The sequence below is a fragment of the Salvelinus fontinalis genome, chromosome 5 (genome assembly GCF_029448725.1).
Source record: "Salvelinus fontinalis isolate EN_2023a chromosome 5, ASM2944872v1, whole genome shotgun sequence".
In the NCBI taxonomy this organism is placed as follows: Eukaryota; Metazoa; Chordata; class Actinopteri; order Salmoniformes; family Salmonidae; genus Salvelinus; species Salvelinus fontinalis.
The window spans coordinates 20,678,742-20,695,943 of NC_074669.1; the positions used below are offsets into that span (position 1 = coordinate 20,678,742).

The 17,202-nt window shown below is 42.7% G+C and overlaps 1 long non-coding RNA gene across 4 annotated transcripts; it reads right to left on the reverse strand.

The window, feature by feature from the left end:
- Positions 1–823: 823 nt before the first annotated feature.
- LOC129855295 (uncharacterized) lies at positions 824–3,857 on the reverse strand. Of its 4 annotated transcripts, none has more exons than XR_008759482.1 (5): positions 3,633–3,857; positions 2,766–3,520; positions 2,446–2,514; positions 1,979–2,330; positions 824–1,864 (listed from the first exon to the last, which is right to left on the reverse strand). It is a non-coding gene; the product is annotated as an uncharacterized LOC129855295 (long non-coding RNA). The 4 variants fall into 4 exon arrangements; XR_008759484.1 differs by lacking the exon at positions 3,633–3,857 and adding an exon at positions 2,603–2,677 and having other exon boundaries at positions 825–1,864; positions 2,766–3,610; XR_008759483.1 differs by lacking the exon at positions 3,633–3,857 and having other exon boundaries at positions 826–1,645; positions 1,762–1,864; positions 2,766–3,607.
- Between the last annotated feature and the right edge of the window lie 13,345 nt (positions 3,858–17,202).

The following is a 17,202-nucleotide window of genomic DNA, read 5'->3' on the forward strand; positions in this document are numbered from 1 at the left end:
ACTCACACCACTCCTCTCAGGATCCCTCACCCTTGACCCATCTTCCTCTACTTTCTTCACTGCATCAGCATATGACAACTTCTGCACTACTCTAACCCTGGAAACCTCAACCTGCCTCTCTCGCACAGGATTTTCTGATCCCCAGCCCCATGGGCACCCCTACAATCAACACATACCACTACTTTCCCCAATGCTACACAGTCCTTTCTCATGTCCTTCTGCACACTTCTCACACCTAGGAACATTCCTCCTACAAACTGCTGCCACATGCCCATAAGCTTGACACCTGTAACAACGTAATGTATTCGGTACAAAAGCTCGTACAGGATAACTTATATATCCTAACATCACTTTGTCGGGCAAAGACTCAACATCAAAACTCAAAATAACAGACAATGACTTATTTCACCACTCTCGCCACCCTGTCTGCATCACACCAAACGACGAGCATCACAAACACCGGGAATCTTCTCCTTCATTTGGCTCTTTTCTCATATCCGGTGATGTTTGCTATTTTATAGGACAAATAGAACGTGCAACGATCTACAACAGAACTGTCAAAGTAAAAGGGATCACAGCCTGCATCCACTCCATTTCCTTATATAAAAAGGAAACCTTATACTCAGTGTCATATATTTAGATAAATCTGCTTATACCATTCCATATAAATATGTACATATTATGGCAAATAACCAATATCTACATAGGCCAAAACCAGATGGCTGTTGAGATTGGCCCATAAAGAAAGATGCAAATGACAATTACTTGAAATCACAGAAGAAAATAAATTATATGTATAAGCAGTTTTGTGTGGAAATGAAAACACTAGACATGTTTTGCCAATACTCTTATTTCTTATTATTGAGTGGCATACATTTTCTGTTAATTCCCCACATTTTACTTAGTTTTGTTTTCTCCGCCATACTATATTCAATGTAGTGCTTTCACATGTTTACTATACATTTTTTCATTCAAAAGTAAAGAAACTGGACTTCCATGATTGTCCCATTATATTATGCATCTTGCCCAAGTCTATACAACAATAAAACATTTATTTTTAAATGGCAAATAAATAAGACCTGACTGTAACATCATCAACTCAAAGTTTAGATCTTAACCCTCCTTTAACACATATTTTCATCATAGACATGGAATACAAAAATCAAAACTGTAAATTGAACTGGACAAGAATAGAAAAAAAATCTAATAAAAACATTGTTGATGACAATAAAAAATGTAATAATCTGTTAATGGTCCAGTTTCAATTGTTTCCGAGTGACAAAGTAAACACAGTTCTTTGCTCCTCCATCCTCTATGACAAGATGCCGTGTCCATGTTGGGTCATTATTTTGCATTATGTTGATGAATGTCCTGTGATGAATTCAAGGCATTCCATCATTAGTCTATTCCTTTTTAAATGTTTATAATTGTATTTATTTCGATTTATCAGTGGGTGCTGCGGCACCCTCAGCACCACTACTTCCCGCGGCTATGGCTCTCTGTACTCCACTTCCGACCACACACACCTCCTGCAGGTGACCCTGCAACCGGCGTTCAGACTGGAGAGGTGATGTGCGAATCATCTGCAGGATCATAAGGTCTCTACTCCCTGACGGCAACTGGTCTGCGTTCCATGCCAGTGCACCTGTGGAAGATTAGACATTGGAATGGCGAGGGAAAAGACTAATGAAATGAACAACCAATATGCGACATCTATAATGGACATTTCCACAGAAGGGTGTTTTCCCCCTGAATGCCCACCAACTCTAGCAGTGTCCCTCTAGTGTAAAAAGCTTTTTTGCCAGCTGCTGCATCCCAGATCTGTACGTAGCCTTTGTGAGTCCCGACTGCCACATGATTGCCCCTAAATCAGAAACACACAGCATTGGAGTCAGCAAACCACACAAAAACACCAGATGTAAAAGGTGTTATGGTGGGACTGACAAACTGCAGATTATATGGAGTTGAATTTACTCACTCTGACCAGCCTATTGATGTAACAGAATCTCCCTCCACTGCTAAATCACACAGACCAGTTACCTGGAAAAATAAATCAATGCACATCTGGGCGGCTTGTATAGAAATTAACATAATGTGTAATGACAGGATAATGAAATCACATGCACATGTGTTAGTCAGACAAGCAGTAGCTGGCTGGTTCAGGCACTCCAGAGATAGACAAGTGCCTAAGCCTGCTTAGCACATTTAGAGCAGACCAGTCCACAAGGTTGAGGTAGAAGTCATCCTGTAGTTCTGGAGCATCCAAGACCTTGAATGGGATCTTTGCGATTTTACGAGTCAGCTTCCAGGGTGACAGTAGGAACTTCTGACTGCAAAGACAGAAAACAAACCAAATGAAATTAACGTTGATTTGTAGTTAACAGTAACCACTCTGCATCTTTACAGAGAGGCTGCCATTCGATCCTTTCACCCTTTACTACTTACAGGTGACAACGAGTAGAGAGAGATTCTGTTGTCCTCATCTAGTGTGGATCTCTAAGCACTGAGAGAGTACTGCACATAAAAGATAGATTTGGGTCAGACCTTGCCCCAAATAACTCCATGTAGCTTGGAAATGAGAGATACAGTGAGACATTCTTACACCGAAGAGACTCATCTTTTCTGGTGTGGAGGGCTGAAACCGTTTGTCCTCTGTCTGGGGGTCCTTTGTTGATGTCTGCGCTGAGCAGTTAATTTTTCAGCAAAGCAGATAAGGCCAGCCCATTCGCTAATAGAGAACCACAGTTACATGAATATACACTTACCGAATAGTTTAATTGGTACACCCATCTAGTACCGGGTTGGCCCCCCTTTGCCTACAGAGCATCCGGAATTATTCGGGGCATTCTACAAGGTGTCGGAAATGTTCCACAGAGATGTTGGTCCATGCTGACGCGATGGCATAACGCAGTTGCTGCAGATTGGACGGCGATACATTCATTCTGCCAGCAGCCCGTTCCATCTCATCACAAAGATGCTCTATTGGGTTGAGGTCTGCGGACTGCGCAGGCCACTCAAGTAAATTGAACTCGTTGTCATTTTCCAAGCAATGTTTTTCCACTCCTCCAATTGAGCCGTTTCGACCACACCGGGTTCGTCTGCTGCAATAGCCATCCATGACAAGAACGGACGAGTTGTGTGTTCCAAGATGTCGTTCGGCACACCACTGTTGTACTGCGCCGGTATTTGTTTGTTTGTGGCCAGCCAATTATTGCCATTATACACTCACCGGCCAGTTCATTAGATACACCATCCCATTCACGAAAAATAATCGCTCCTACAAACCGTGAGTAATTTGGCCATGGCTTGCTATATAAAGCAGGCATCCACTGTTTGATTGAACCTTAAAATTGGCAAAACAAGTGACCTAAGCGACTTTGAACATGCCATAATTGTCGGTGCCAGGCTTGCCGGATCCAGTATCTCAAACTGCTGCCCTCCTGGGCTTTTCATGCACAACAGAGTCTAGGATTTATCGAGAATGTTGCGACAAATAAAAAACATTCAGTCAGCATCAAACCTGTGGGCAAAAACAGCTTGTTGAAGAGAGAGGTCGAAGGAGTGTACACTGTATGCCTTTCTTAGGTGCTGGTAATTTCCTATGATGTGGCTTAGTTTGTCATGTTACTTACCTTGCTGCTGTCAGATGTTGCATCCTTTATTTTCCCATTCTGATTTGATCTCTCATTTTCCTAAAAACACAAATTACATTTAAAAAAATGTATCCATGAGCTGACTAAATGTGTCAAATTAAGCTATAGGGAGTTAATGTTATATCAGGTGAAATCTATTTAAATTCATTGACTATTTGACAGCATTCCTTTAGATAAAAAAAGAAAGAAAGCATCATACTGCACATGCTTGGCCATGGAAGAAGTGGTCAGGAAGTGATTTTTTTTTTTACCCGAATACCAAAACATTTATGAGATAAAGGTGCTCAAAGTAGACCCTTTTTGCATATCCCCACCATATTCTGCGACATCCATGTTTTTATCACTGGAAAAGATAAATGGTTGAGTTGGATATCATTTAAAAGCTTAAAAATTGGGTTGTCAAACTATTTTATAACTTCTTCAAATTAAGCACATTAATACGATTTTCAACCGGTGTAGAGCCTAACTGGCATACATAGGTGGCGTGTGAGTTTGAAGTTTGGGGAAGATAATTTTCACTATAAAAATGCACATTTATAATAAAGCATTACATGCATAATCACATTTGCAGTCACTTGAGGATGGTGTTTTCCTGCTAATTGATTGCATTTTGAAACATTCTTGCTTATAGCCTACTACCATGTGCACATTGCTGGCCTGTGGTGTGGTGTGGTGTGTGAATTTTAATGCCCACAACACACTCTGGGGGAGGGGCAGGGGGACGGATGGAAATGGCTAAATGATGGAAAATCTGATAGATGTTAAAGATCTGGTGTGCTTGAATGATGGCTTAGGGACTAGGATTGATGTAGTTACAGGGAAAGAGTGCAATGGACCTCACTCTGGTATCTAGTGTGATGGCAGGAATCTGTGAGTGTGAGAAATGGTAGGAGTCAACAGTAGGGAGTGATCATTACCCCATAGTATGCACAGTAGGCCAGAGGGAGGTGGAGGTGTCAGTGGATGGAGTAGGCAGGTGGGTGTTTGAAAGGGCAAAGTGGGATCAGTTTCAGGAGTGAAGTGAGCGGGTGATGGCTCAGGTGGATTTGAGAGGGGAAGTGGATAGTATGAATAACTGGGTGAGAACAGCGTTAGTGGGAGCAGCTACTGAGGTGATACCTAAGAGTTCAGGAAGGAGGAGGAGGAAAGTAGTCCCATGGTGGACAGAGGAGTGTGGGGCAATGGTGAGAAGTAGGAACAGGGCATTTACAGTACTGAAAAGGACACATAACTTACAACATCTGATTCAGTATAAGCAGGCCCAGACTCTGGTGAGGAGAACTATTCGTCAGGCAAAGAGGTCATGTTGGCGTCGGTTCTGTGACACCATTGGAAGGGCGACACCAGTGGGAGAAGTGTGGGGGATGATTAAGCGGATGAGTGGGGTCAGAAGGGAGTGGGATTATCCAGTGTTGACGACTGGGGAGGATGGGTAGTAAGATAAGATGGCAGAGATGATGGCCGAAGCGTTTGTCCAAGTGCATAGCTCGGCAAATTTGTCAGAGGGGCAGAGGGGGAGAGAGAGAACGAGAGAGGAGCATCCTGGAGTGCTGGATAGGAGGGAGGATGTAAATGATGCGTTGAATGCACCATTTACAATGGTAGAGGTGAAAAGGGCAACTTCACCTGGGAAAGATGAGGTGTGCTATGTTATGTTGGCCCAACTTAGTGATGAGGCACTGGATAAAGTATTGGTGTTGTACAACAGTGTGGGAGAAGGGGAAACTACCAGGCAGCTGGAAGGAGGCAGTAGTGGTACCAATCCGGAAGATAGGGAAGGACCCAACGAGGCCAACAAGCTATTGGCCAATAACCTTAAGAACACATGTATGTAAGATTATGGAGCGTGTGATAATGGAGAGGCTAACTGATAAGGGAATTTAAATGTTTAAAGTAATGATAAGAGAATCTGAATGACATTAAGAGTAATGACTAAAGTATTTCACCCTAATAGTTACAGAAGCTGAGACAATGTGTTTAGACATAATACTAGAATATTGTGAGACAGTGGGAACATTGTGTTTGTGTGTGATAAAGAGGAACTGACAACAGACATGTTTTGGTACTGTGAGACCAAGGACAGGAGATAAAGTTCCTCCACCCAGGGAGGAACAGATGCGCTTGTAGACTTGTAGGCGCTTGTAGGAGTTATATAAAAGGCTGTGCGCAGAATCTGAGTCTTTGCCTAATTCTTATTAACCCTAGCTTTACAACCTAGGGGAAATTGGTCAAAGCTATAGTGATTGTTATCATCATTGGGATTGAAAATTCTCGTGACACTAACTTACTTCCTGGAGAGCAGGGGGTTAGTATCGCCACATCAGAGCGGATTCAGGAAGGGTAGGGGAACAATGGACCCAGTGCTCTGCTTAGAAGCAGAGGTCAGGAAGGCCCAGGTGAACAAGGAGACTGTTGTAGCTGTATTTTTTGATGTGGAGAAGGCGTATGATATGATGTGGAAGGAGGGGTTGTTAATCAAGCTTGATATTATGTGGGTAGGAGGAAAAACGTACAACTGTATAAAGGATTTCCTGTTTGGAAGGTCTATCCAGGTGAAGGTGGGGAAGTCTCTCTCAGCCAGCTACATGGTGGATAATGCTACTCCACAGGGGATCATGATTAGTCCTCTGTTGTTCTCAATCATTATCAATGATGTTTACTCTCAGGTACAGCCGGATATTGGGAGGTCGTTATTTGCAGATGTTGGAGCCTTATGGAAGAGAGGAAGAAATATGCCATATATAGTCAAGAAGGTACAGGAAGCAATTGATGAGGTAGAGCAGTGGGCATTAATGTGGGGATTCAGGTTCTCTGTAGAGAAAAGTCAGACAGTTGTCTTTACCAGGAGGAAGCTGGGAGATGAGGTATGCTTGAGGTTATATGGGAGAAACTTGGAGAGGGTGGGGACCATCAGGTTCCTTGGGGTATACTTTGACACTAGGCTGATCTGGGCAGAACACATTGAGAGAGTGATGGGAAATCGTAAGAAGGTACTAAAAGTGATGCGCTGTCTGACAGGGAAGGAGTGGGGGGCTGGGCGTGCTTCATTGAAGACCATATAAACTCAGCAAAAAATGAAACATCCCTTTTTCAGGACCTTGTCTTTCAAAGATAATTTGTAAAAATCCAAATAACTTTACAGATCTTCATTGTAAAGGGTTTTAACACAGTTTCCCATGCTTGTTCAATGAACCATAAACAATTAATGAACATGCACCTGTGGAACGGTCGTTAAGACACTAACAGCTTACAGACGGTAGGCAATTAAGGTCACAGTTATGAAAACTTAGGATACTAAAGAGGCCTTTCTACTGACTCTGAAAAACACCAAAAGAAAGATGCCCAGGGTCCCTGCTCATCTGCGTGAACGTGCCTTAGGCATGCTGCAAGGAGCCATGAGAACTGCAGATGTGGCCATGGCAATAAATTGCAATGTCCGTACTGTGAGACGCCTAAGACAGCGCTACAAGGAGACAGGACGGACAACTGATCGTCCTCGCCGTGGCAGACCACATGTAACAACACCTGCACAGGATCGGTACATCTGAACATCACACCTGCGGGACAGGTACAGGATGGTACCATCAGTGCTCAGACTGTACGCAATAGGTTGAAAGAGGCTGGACTGAGGGCTTGTAGGCCTGTTGTAAGGCAGGTCCTCACCAGACATCACCAGCAACACGTCGCCTACGGGCACAAACCCACTGTCGCTGGACCAGACAGGACTGGAAAAAGTGCTCTTCACTGACGAGTTGTAGTTTTGTCTCACCAGGGGTGCTGGTCGGATTTGCGTTTATCGTCGAAGGAATGAGCGTTACACCGAGGCCTTTACTCTGGAGCGGGATCGATTTGGAGGTGGAGGGTCGGTCATGGCCTGATCTGTGTGTCACAGCATCATCGGACTGAGCTTGTTGTCATTGCTGGCAATCTCAACGCTGTGCGTTACAGGGAAGACATCCTCCTCCCTCATGTGGTACCCTTCCTGCAGGCTCATCCTGAGATGACCCTCCAGCATGACAATGCCACCAGCCATATTGCTCGTTCTGTGCATGATTTCCTGCAAGACAGGAATGTCAGTGTTCTGCCATGGCCAGCGAAGAGCCCGGATCTCAATCCCATTGAGCACGTCTGGGACCTGTTGGATCGGAGGGTGAGGGCTAGGGTCATTCCCCCCAGACATGTCCGGGAACTTGCAGGTGCCTTGTTGGAAGAGTGGGGTAACATCTCACAGCAAGAACTGGCAAATGTGGTGCAGTCCATGAGGAGGAGATGCACTGCAGTACTTAATGCAGCTGGTGGCCACACCAGATACTGACTGGTACTTTTGATTTTGACCCCCCCTTTGTTCAGGGACACATTATTCCATTTCTGTTAGTCACATGTCTGTGGAACTTGTTCAGTTTATGTCTCAGTTGTTGAATCTTATGTTCATACAAATATTTACACGTTAAGGTTGCTGAAAATAAACGCAGTTGACAGTGAGGACGTTTCTTTTGTTGCTGAGTTTATGTTGCATTGATCCGATCTGTAATAGACTATGGAAGTATAGGGTACGGTTCAGCAGCCCGGACATCATTGGAAAGGCTAGATGTCATACAGGGACAAGGACTCAATATTTAGTGGGGCGTTTCGGACGTCCCCAGTGGCTGCACTTCAGGTGGAGATGGGGGAAATGCCATTGTAGATTAGGAGACAGCAGCTGGCAATGAATTATTGGGTCAGCCTACAGGGACATGGGGTATCTCATCCTGTGAAAGGGATTTCAGGCATGCTGGGAACACGAACGAAGACAGAACACAAGCTTTGGGTGGGTGGATAATACCCAGGCGAAGGAGATGGGACTGTGTGGAAGGGAGTTTAGTCCAACGATAGCTATCCCTGTGAATCCACCATGGCTCCTCCCACCTCCAGTAGTAGATCTAGAAGTATTGGAGAAACCAGGGAAAGATAGGATGGGTGTTGATCCATCTCATTTGTTTAAGAGATGTCTGGATACTGTGTATCAGAATTGTGTGGCCATATACACAGATGGTTCAAAAGACCAAGGACAGGACGTACTGGGTCAGCATTTGTAGTGCAGGAATGTGGGGTGAAAGTCAGGGAACGTATTACAGATCATCTGGCTGTATATATGGCGGAGGTGATGGCCATACTGTTGGCCTTGCAGTGGGTAGAGAAAGTTAAGCCAGAAAGAGTAGTTATTTGCTCTGATTCATGTGCAGTGCTAAGGGGTCTCCAGTCCTTTATATCACGTAGCAGTCAAGACCTGCTTTATGAGGTGCTAGAAAACCCATGGCAGGAGTAAACAAATGGGTATACAGATAATATTTACATGGGTCCCAGCTCATGTGGGAGTGGAGGGAAACGAGGCAGTTGATGTACTGGCTAAACAAGCACTAAGTAGTGGGGATGTTGATGTGGCAGTTTAAATGAGCAAGGCAGAGACAAAGAGCATGATATGGACAGTGACAGTGGAGAAATGGCAGGAGCAGTGGAATAGAGATACTAAGGACAGGCATTTATTTCAAGTACAGAGGGAATTTGGGGAGGAGAACAGCAGGAAGGGACATGAGAGAGAAAACTATATTTACAAGAATAAGGGTGGGACACAGCCAGTTGAATAAGACCTTAAATGTGATAGGAAAGCATCCAACAGGAAAATGTGAGTATTGCCAGGAAACAGAGACCGTGGAGCATGTATTGATACAGTGTGGACATTGGAGGGAAAGAGAGAGGATGAGATCTAGTATGAGGGAGAAGGGGATATAGGAACTTCGTTTCAAGATTATATTGAGTAGAACGTCATTAGATATAGTCTCAAATATGTTATCTTTTTTAAGAGCAAGGAGGCTGGCAGGTAATATTACGTTTTTCCCTGTCTCTGGCACACACTCCAGTACAGCAGGTGGCAGTAATGCACCATAACGTTGGATGCCAACTGCCGATAAACCCCACCCGAAGAAGAAGAAGCATTGCTGCGCTTATAATGTGAAGAAACACCTTAAACGTATATCAACATTTTAAGCTAAACGTTCTGATCTGTTAGGTCAGCCTCATTGCTTTTAAAAGGTTTTTTGATGCTAGTGGTTGTATTAATTTGGGATCTATCGCATCTCACAACTGTCTCAGACTACGTTGGGAATATATATTTATTGCACATAAGGACAAGTTGACAAAATTAATAGGTCAACTGTTGTACTATGGGGGATAGTAGATTGACATAGGTTAGTGCTTTTGCTGTTCGTTAGGCCTACTCATCTTGTAGAAGATGTTCTTCAAACATCTTCAACATGCACCTCGGATATCGATAAGGACACACACAGTTGCTTCCCCGATGTGTCTGTCTTTACTTGTAGAGACAGACAGGACCCAATCACGTGATGGACATTAAGGACCCAATCACGTGATGGACATTAAGGACCCAATCACGTGATGGACATTAAGAATAAGAACCTGCCCTCCAGGACACCTACACCACCCGATGTCACAGGAAGGCCAAAAAGATCATCAAGGACAACGACCACCCGAGCCACTGCCTGTTCACCCCGCTATCATCCAGAAGGCGAGGTCAGAACAGGTGCAAAGCTGGGACAAAGAAACAGAAGTTGTTTTTCAATCTCAAGGCCATCAGACTGTTAAACAGCCATCGGTAACAGAGTGGCTGCTGCCAACATAAAGACTCAAATCTCTTGCCACTTTAATACATTTAATAAATGGATTTAATAATGGTATCACTAGTCACTTTAAATAACGCCACTTTAATAATGTCTACATATCCTACATTACTCATCTCATATGTATATACTGTATTCTATACCATCTACTGCATCTGGCTTATGCCGCACGGCCATCGCTCATCCATATATTTATATGTATATATTCTTATTCATCCCTTTACATTTGTGTGTTTATGGTAGTCGTTGTGAATATGTTAGATTACTTGTTAGATATTACTGCACTGTCGGGAACTAGACATGCAAGCATTTCACTACACTCACATTTACATCTGCTAACCTTGTGTGTGACCAAATAAAATTTGATTTGAGATATAGGAGTGAGCCAATGTGAGTGAGAGGCGCTTCCAGGCAGGAGAAAGGAATGAATTGTTATATTCAGCCCAAGGGCACAACAACCACTGGTCGCAAAAGTCAAAACATCCTATTTTATTCAGCTGTGTTTAATTGTATTCTTAATACTATAAAATAACGCCATGGAATTCTAAGCAAATCTTGTCTGCTAAATGAACTTGTGTAGCCCCCAGCCAACTGGCATAGCCAGATCAGGGCCTAACATAAAGACAACTCAGAGTACGTTATTCTGTTCTTCTGAAATAGACTACATTTTCTTCATACTACCCATAAACAGTCAATTCCCGAGAAACCGGCAGTTATTTGGTTGACAATCACCAGTTGACAATTTCATGACCGCCACAGCCCTAGGCATGTCATTCCTACATTTCCTGATCTTGCCAATGAAAAATTTCCTGAGTAGTTACCAATATCAGTGGGTTTTGTGATGAATGAGCCATCTGATTCAATGAATGATGGAGTGGGGTTTGCCTTTTTGCCCAAAAATGTATTTAAAGTGGTCCAAAGCTTTTTACTATCATTCATCTTTGTATCATAGTATAATTTCTTATTTTTATACAGTTTAGGCACAATTTCTCAATTTGCATTACATTTTCCAATCAGCTGTGCAGCCAGAGTTATTTGACATTCCTTTGCCTAATCTATCTCAACCATAACATTTTTCAATACCTCATGGTTGCATGCTTATTAGTAACTGGAATAAGCAATTTCATAAATGTGTCAGGTACAGCATCTGGTTGCTCCTCATTACACACCATAGATCAGCAAATATTCTTTACACTATCAACACAGGAATCACTACAAAATGTATTGTATGACCTCTTATACACTATATTAGACCCGGCCTTTGGAACTTTGGTTTTCCTAGATATGGCTACTATATTGTGATCACTACATCCAATGGATTTGGATACTGCTTTTAAGCAGGTTTCTGCAGCATTAGTAAAAATGTGATCAATACATTTGGATGATTTAATTCCTGTGCTGTTTAACTACAACGGTAGGTTGACTGATAACTTGAACCAGGCTGCAGGCACTGGTTACAGTTTGAAGCTTTTTCTTGAGTGGACAGCTTGATGAAAGTCAGTCAATATTTAGATCACCCAGAAAATATACCCCTTTGTTGATATCGCATACATTACCAAGAATTTCATATTATCCAGATACTGACTGTTAGCACTTGGTGGTCTATAGCAGCTTCCCACAAGAACAGGCTTTACGTGAGGCAGGTCAACCTGTAGTCATATTACTTCACAAGCATGTCGCTACACCTACAATAACATCTGCTAAATATGTGTATGTGACCAATAACATCTGATTTAATTTGATAGTATTTAACATGAGATCCTCTAAGCTTTACGGGAATGTGGCTCTGAATATGGACCCCAACACTGCCCCCTTTGGAATTTCTGTATTTTCTGTAGATGTTATAACCATGTATTGCTACCACTATCATTAAAAGGTATTATCGAAGTGACTTTCAGATATAATCAGAATATGAATGTTATCTGTTACTAGCAAGTTATCGAATTCATGAACCTTGTTTCTAAGGCTACATATGTTAATGTGGGCTAATTTTTAGCACTTTTCTGGGATACTTAGTTTTTTTATTGCTTTACTGGGAAGCTTATCAGAAGTAGACATGACGATGTTAATGTTTCAGCTGCACACAGGGGACTTCCTACTAAGGCGCACTGCCTCAGTGCTAACAGTGTAACTCTGGTTCAGATACATATGATTACTGCATACAATAGCTGTAGGATCGACAGAGGCATTCAGGGGAGTTAGAGGGACAAATTAGCTTACTTACATTGTGACTGCCAACGCCCTTGTGATAATGTACATTTGCTGCAGAATTACGTCAACTCAGCGACACAATGGTAGGGATTATCTGAGCTGGGTTTGGGCCATTGATACATCGGTCTAAACGAAGCCTTGAAATGAATAGAGTCCAGGATCCAAGATGATTTGGATGGACTCTGTCATTCCTGTAGAGGATCGTCTGTTTACAGAAGGTGTCAAAGTGATCTATAAAAGTTCATCCAAAAGAGCAAATCTTTTAGCCAAGTGTGTAATGCCAGTAGCCTGCTGAATCTTTCACAACTACGGCCCAACGTTAGTACCGGACCTGAAATAAATGTGCCGCTTTTTGGAATCTTTCAGAGAGAAAATCAGTTATTTAAAATGTTCAGCAGTTCTGAGCTAGCCCTCCTAATGTCATTTGACCCCACATGGACTACGACAGCTGCAGCTCCTGAAGCAGGCTCAAAATGTCCTGTGCTCGTGCTCCAGGATAGCACAGGGTTTTTGCCCTGAGAACCAAGATGTTATTTACCATAGAGCTGCCAATGACGACATCTGGTGCAATGGCTGAGGAGGTCCGGCCGTTCTTTCGCCTCGAGTGGATTTGCAAACCCCCACGAGGACCAAGGGGCGGCGGGGCTCGATGGATCCGAGCCAGCTGCAGTATCCATCATGGATGATGAATGTGCCGGAGTCTCAGACAACCTCACAGTCGGAGCTCTGAGGATCTGAATCCGAGGTAGAAGCCACCGGAGAGGGAGACAGAATAGACAGCAGGTGGGGGCGGGAGGTCCTGTATAAACAAAGTCACTTCCTTGACAAATTCCTTCACAACGGCTCTGCAAAAGATGTTTATAACTAACCCAACATAGTACATCTGTGTCGTTTACAGTGGGAGCAAATTAAGGATAGTAGGCAGAACAAGCAAGAGGTGGGAAAAGTCAAGTACGAGCTAGCGAGATCCTATTGGCACGTTGTAGCACATATTTGCATATTTCCGTTAGGGAACGCCACCTTCGTGAAGTGCGCGTGTGAACAAACTCAATTCGACCTTGCACTTCTTCTAAACCAAAAGAAAGGGGTATACTGAAAAATATAAATGCAACATGAGCTGAAATGAAAGATCCCAGAAATGTTCCATATGCACAAGAAGCTTATTTCTCTCATATTCTGGGCACAAATGTACACTGCACATTTGTGGCCTGCTGGAGGTCATTTTGCAGGGCTCTGGCAGTGCTCCTCCTTGCACAAAGGCGGAGGTAGCGGTCCTGCTGCTGGGTTGTTGCCCTCCTACGGCCTCCTCCACGTCTCCTGATGTACTGGCCTGTCTCCTGGTAGTGCCTCCATGCTCTGGACACTACGCTGACAGACACAGCAAACCTTCTTGCCACAGCTTGCATTGATGTGCCATCCTGGATGAGCTGCTCTACCTGAGCCACTTGTGTGGGTTGTAGACTCCGTCTCATGCTACCACTAGAGTAAAAGCACCGCCAGCATTCAAAAGTGACCAAAACATCAGCCAGGAAGCATAGGAACTGAGGAGTGGTCTGTGGTCACCACCTGCAGAACCACTCCTTTATTGGGGGTGTCTTGTTAATTGCCTATAATTTCCACCTTTTGTCTAATCCATTTGCACAACAGCATGTGAATTTATTGTCAATCAGTGTTGCTTCCTAAGTGGACAGTTTGATTTCACAGAAGTGTGATTGACTTGGAGTTACATTGTGTTGTTTAAGTGTTCCCTTTATTTGTTTGAGCAGTGTATTTACTTCCCTGTCAGTGAGCATTTCTCCTTTGCCAAGATAATCCACCACCTGACAGGTGTGGCATATCAAGAAGCTGTATTGTTTGGCGTTGTGTGGGCGAGCAGTTTGCGGATGTCAACGTTGTGGTGTTATGGTATGGGCAGGCATAAACTATGGAAAACAAACACAATTGCATTTTATCGACGGCAATTTGAATGCACAGAGATACTGTGATGAGATCCTGAGGCCCATTGTCGTACCATTCATTCGCAGTCTTCATCTCATGTTTCAGCATGATAATGGATGGCCCCATGTCGCAAGAATCTGTACACAATTCCTGGAAGCTGAAAATGTTGGCCTGCATACTCACCAGACATGTTACCTATTGAGTATGTTTGGAATGCTCTGGATCGTCGTGCACGACAGCGTTCCAGTTCCCGCCAATATCCAGCAACTTCGCACAGCCATTTAAGAGGAGTGAGACAAAATTCCACAGGCCACAATCAACAGCCTGATTAACTCTATGCAAAGGAGATGTGTAACACTGCATGAGGCAAATGGTGGTCACCCATACTGACTGGTTGTCCCTACTTTTTTTTTTAAAGGTACAGTATCTGTGACCAACAGATGCATATCTGTATTCCCAGTCACATGAAATCCATAGATTAGGGCCTAATTTATTTCAATTGACTGATTTTCTGTAACTCAGTAAAATCTTCCAAATTGTTTCATGTTGCATTTATATTTTTGTTCAGTACATATAAAATATTTTCTTTAAAAAAAAAAAGAGATATATTTATATATATTAAGATTCAGATTTTTCAGAGGGTGATGCAGCACCCATACTTCATGCAGCTATGGCTGAATATCAACTGTTAGGTGGCAAGAGCACACAACTCCTCACACAGCTGATTGCTGTGCAGAACGAAATGTGTCTCCTATAAGCACAGTCACTGCACAACATTCCTAAATGCATTCTCAGTAAAATGCAACAGTTTTGAAGACAATTATCGAAAAGAGGCGTGATTTATTTCTCCACAATTCATACATTTTTGCACAAGAGGGCAGCGTTTTACAATATCAAGTGTCTGGCATGAGAATTAGAAAAAAGTAACCGCGTGAAGCGCTTCAGCCATTCGAAGGCATACGCGTTAGGCCTATACTCAATTCTTTGTAAAAAATCACACAATTACACTGTATTGATAAACACTGTATAAATCACATGATTTTATTAGTGCCACTGGGAGTTTTTTTTAGGACATTAAACAAGCAACAAAATCATATTTAGAGTCTGATCTAGCTGAAGATAAAGCCCATTGTGGTAAACAATGCAAAGGAGTAACCCCATGCTTCAGCCATGTAGCCAAAATGCTGCATCAGACACACCTGCCTGATAATATGGACCATCTACCTAAAGATAATGCTTTTCATTGATATGTTATTGGGATGATTTCTTGAGGGGAATATTACATATTAAACGGTTTAATATAGGTTCAATGTCATCATTGAGAGGGGAGGGTGTTTTGTTTTCCAAACAATCAGTGTAAATATCTGATTTTATGGTTGGCTATATAAAAAGGTACTTGCCCAAACTGAAAATGAAACATTAAATCACCCACAATTGAAATTCTGAATGCATAATTCACTTTCCTGTGATTTTGGCCGGGCCAGTAATTTTCTCATTTGGGCCAGTAGTTTTCACTTGGTACTAACCCAGTGTGTGTGTCACTGGCAAGTTTATGTGAATTTAAAACCCTGGACTGGTACCCAAGCTAACTGCCTACCATAGAGCGGCGACTTGAGTATCTGGTCAATATAATGGATAATCTGTGGTCACACACAATAACTGAAATGCATATAAACCGTGTATAAACTGAGCAGCATATTAAATCTGGTAGCAAGCAACAGTTGTGATGTGTGTGTGTAGCATGAATGTATATATGTGTGTATGTCTGTGCAGGTGTGTGTCTGTGTGCATGTGTGCTAAAGTGCAGAGAATCAGAGCAGGTGGTCAGTCCAGTTCAAATGTTCAGCAGTCTGATGGCTTGTAGATAGAAACTCTCTCACATGCGATATCTCAATTGGCTCAAGGCAGGGGGTGGGCAAGCTGCATCATTCGTGGGGGCCAATATGTTTACTGTTGCCTTGGACATTTAAGATTAAAAGCATTATTTTTAAGAAATTATAAAATAGTTCGACAACGCTGTTTGTATCAATCCCAACTGTTAACTTATATTTTCCAGTGATTAAGACTATGTATGTCGTATAATATAGTGGGGTATGCAAAATAGGTCAACTTTGAGCACCTTTATCCCTTGAATGTTTTGGCATTCAGGTCCAACAAGTCACTTTTGAGCACTTCTACAATAGGCAAATATGTATGGAAGTTTTTGTTCAAATCAAAAGGGGTGCTTTCAAAAAGTGATTGAATTCAAATGGAGTTACCCATCATAATTCACAAGCTAGGATGTTAAAGTGACATACTGTACAATGATTAATCCTGTGAAAGTTGATGCTCCAGCTGGCCCCTGCACGGGACGTGTTGAACCTGTCACAATGCTGCTGGGAGAGGACATTGGGGAGTTTTTGGGCATCAGGTTGTGCATCACCTTCTGTGCAATGGCACAAGTTAAATAACAATTTATTAATCATGACAGGTAAATGGAGAACCAGTGTTCCAGTGCCCTTTCAAACTAATCTTTTCTCCTTTTGGTACGGTCATCATTGCACCACCTAAAAGTTAGCAGAGACGCACCTTCCTTATCATAACATCTCAGAAAGATTCCCTATCATGGATAAACGGAAATCGAACGTCATTTCAGACATAAAATGTAGCTATATCCTCAACAAAATGAAGAGGCGTCTACATACAGTGCAGTCAGAAATTGACATATCACGTGTCTGTATCAAGAG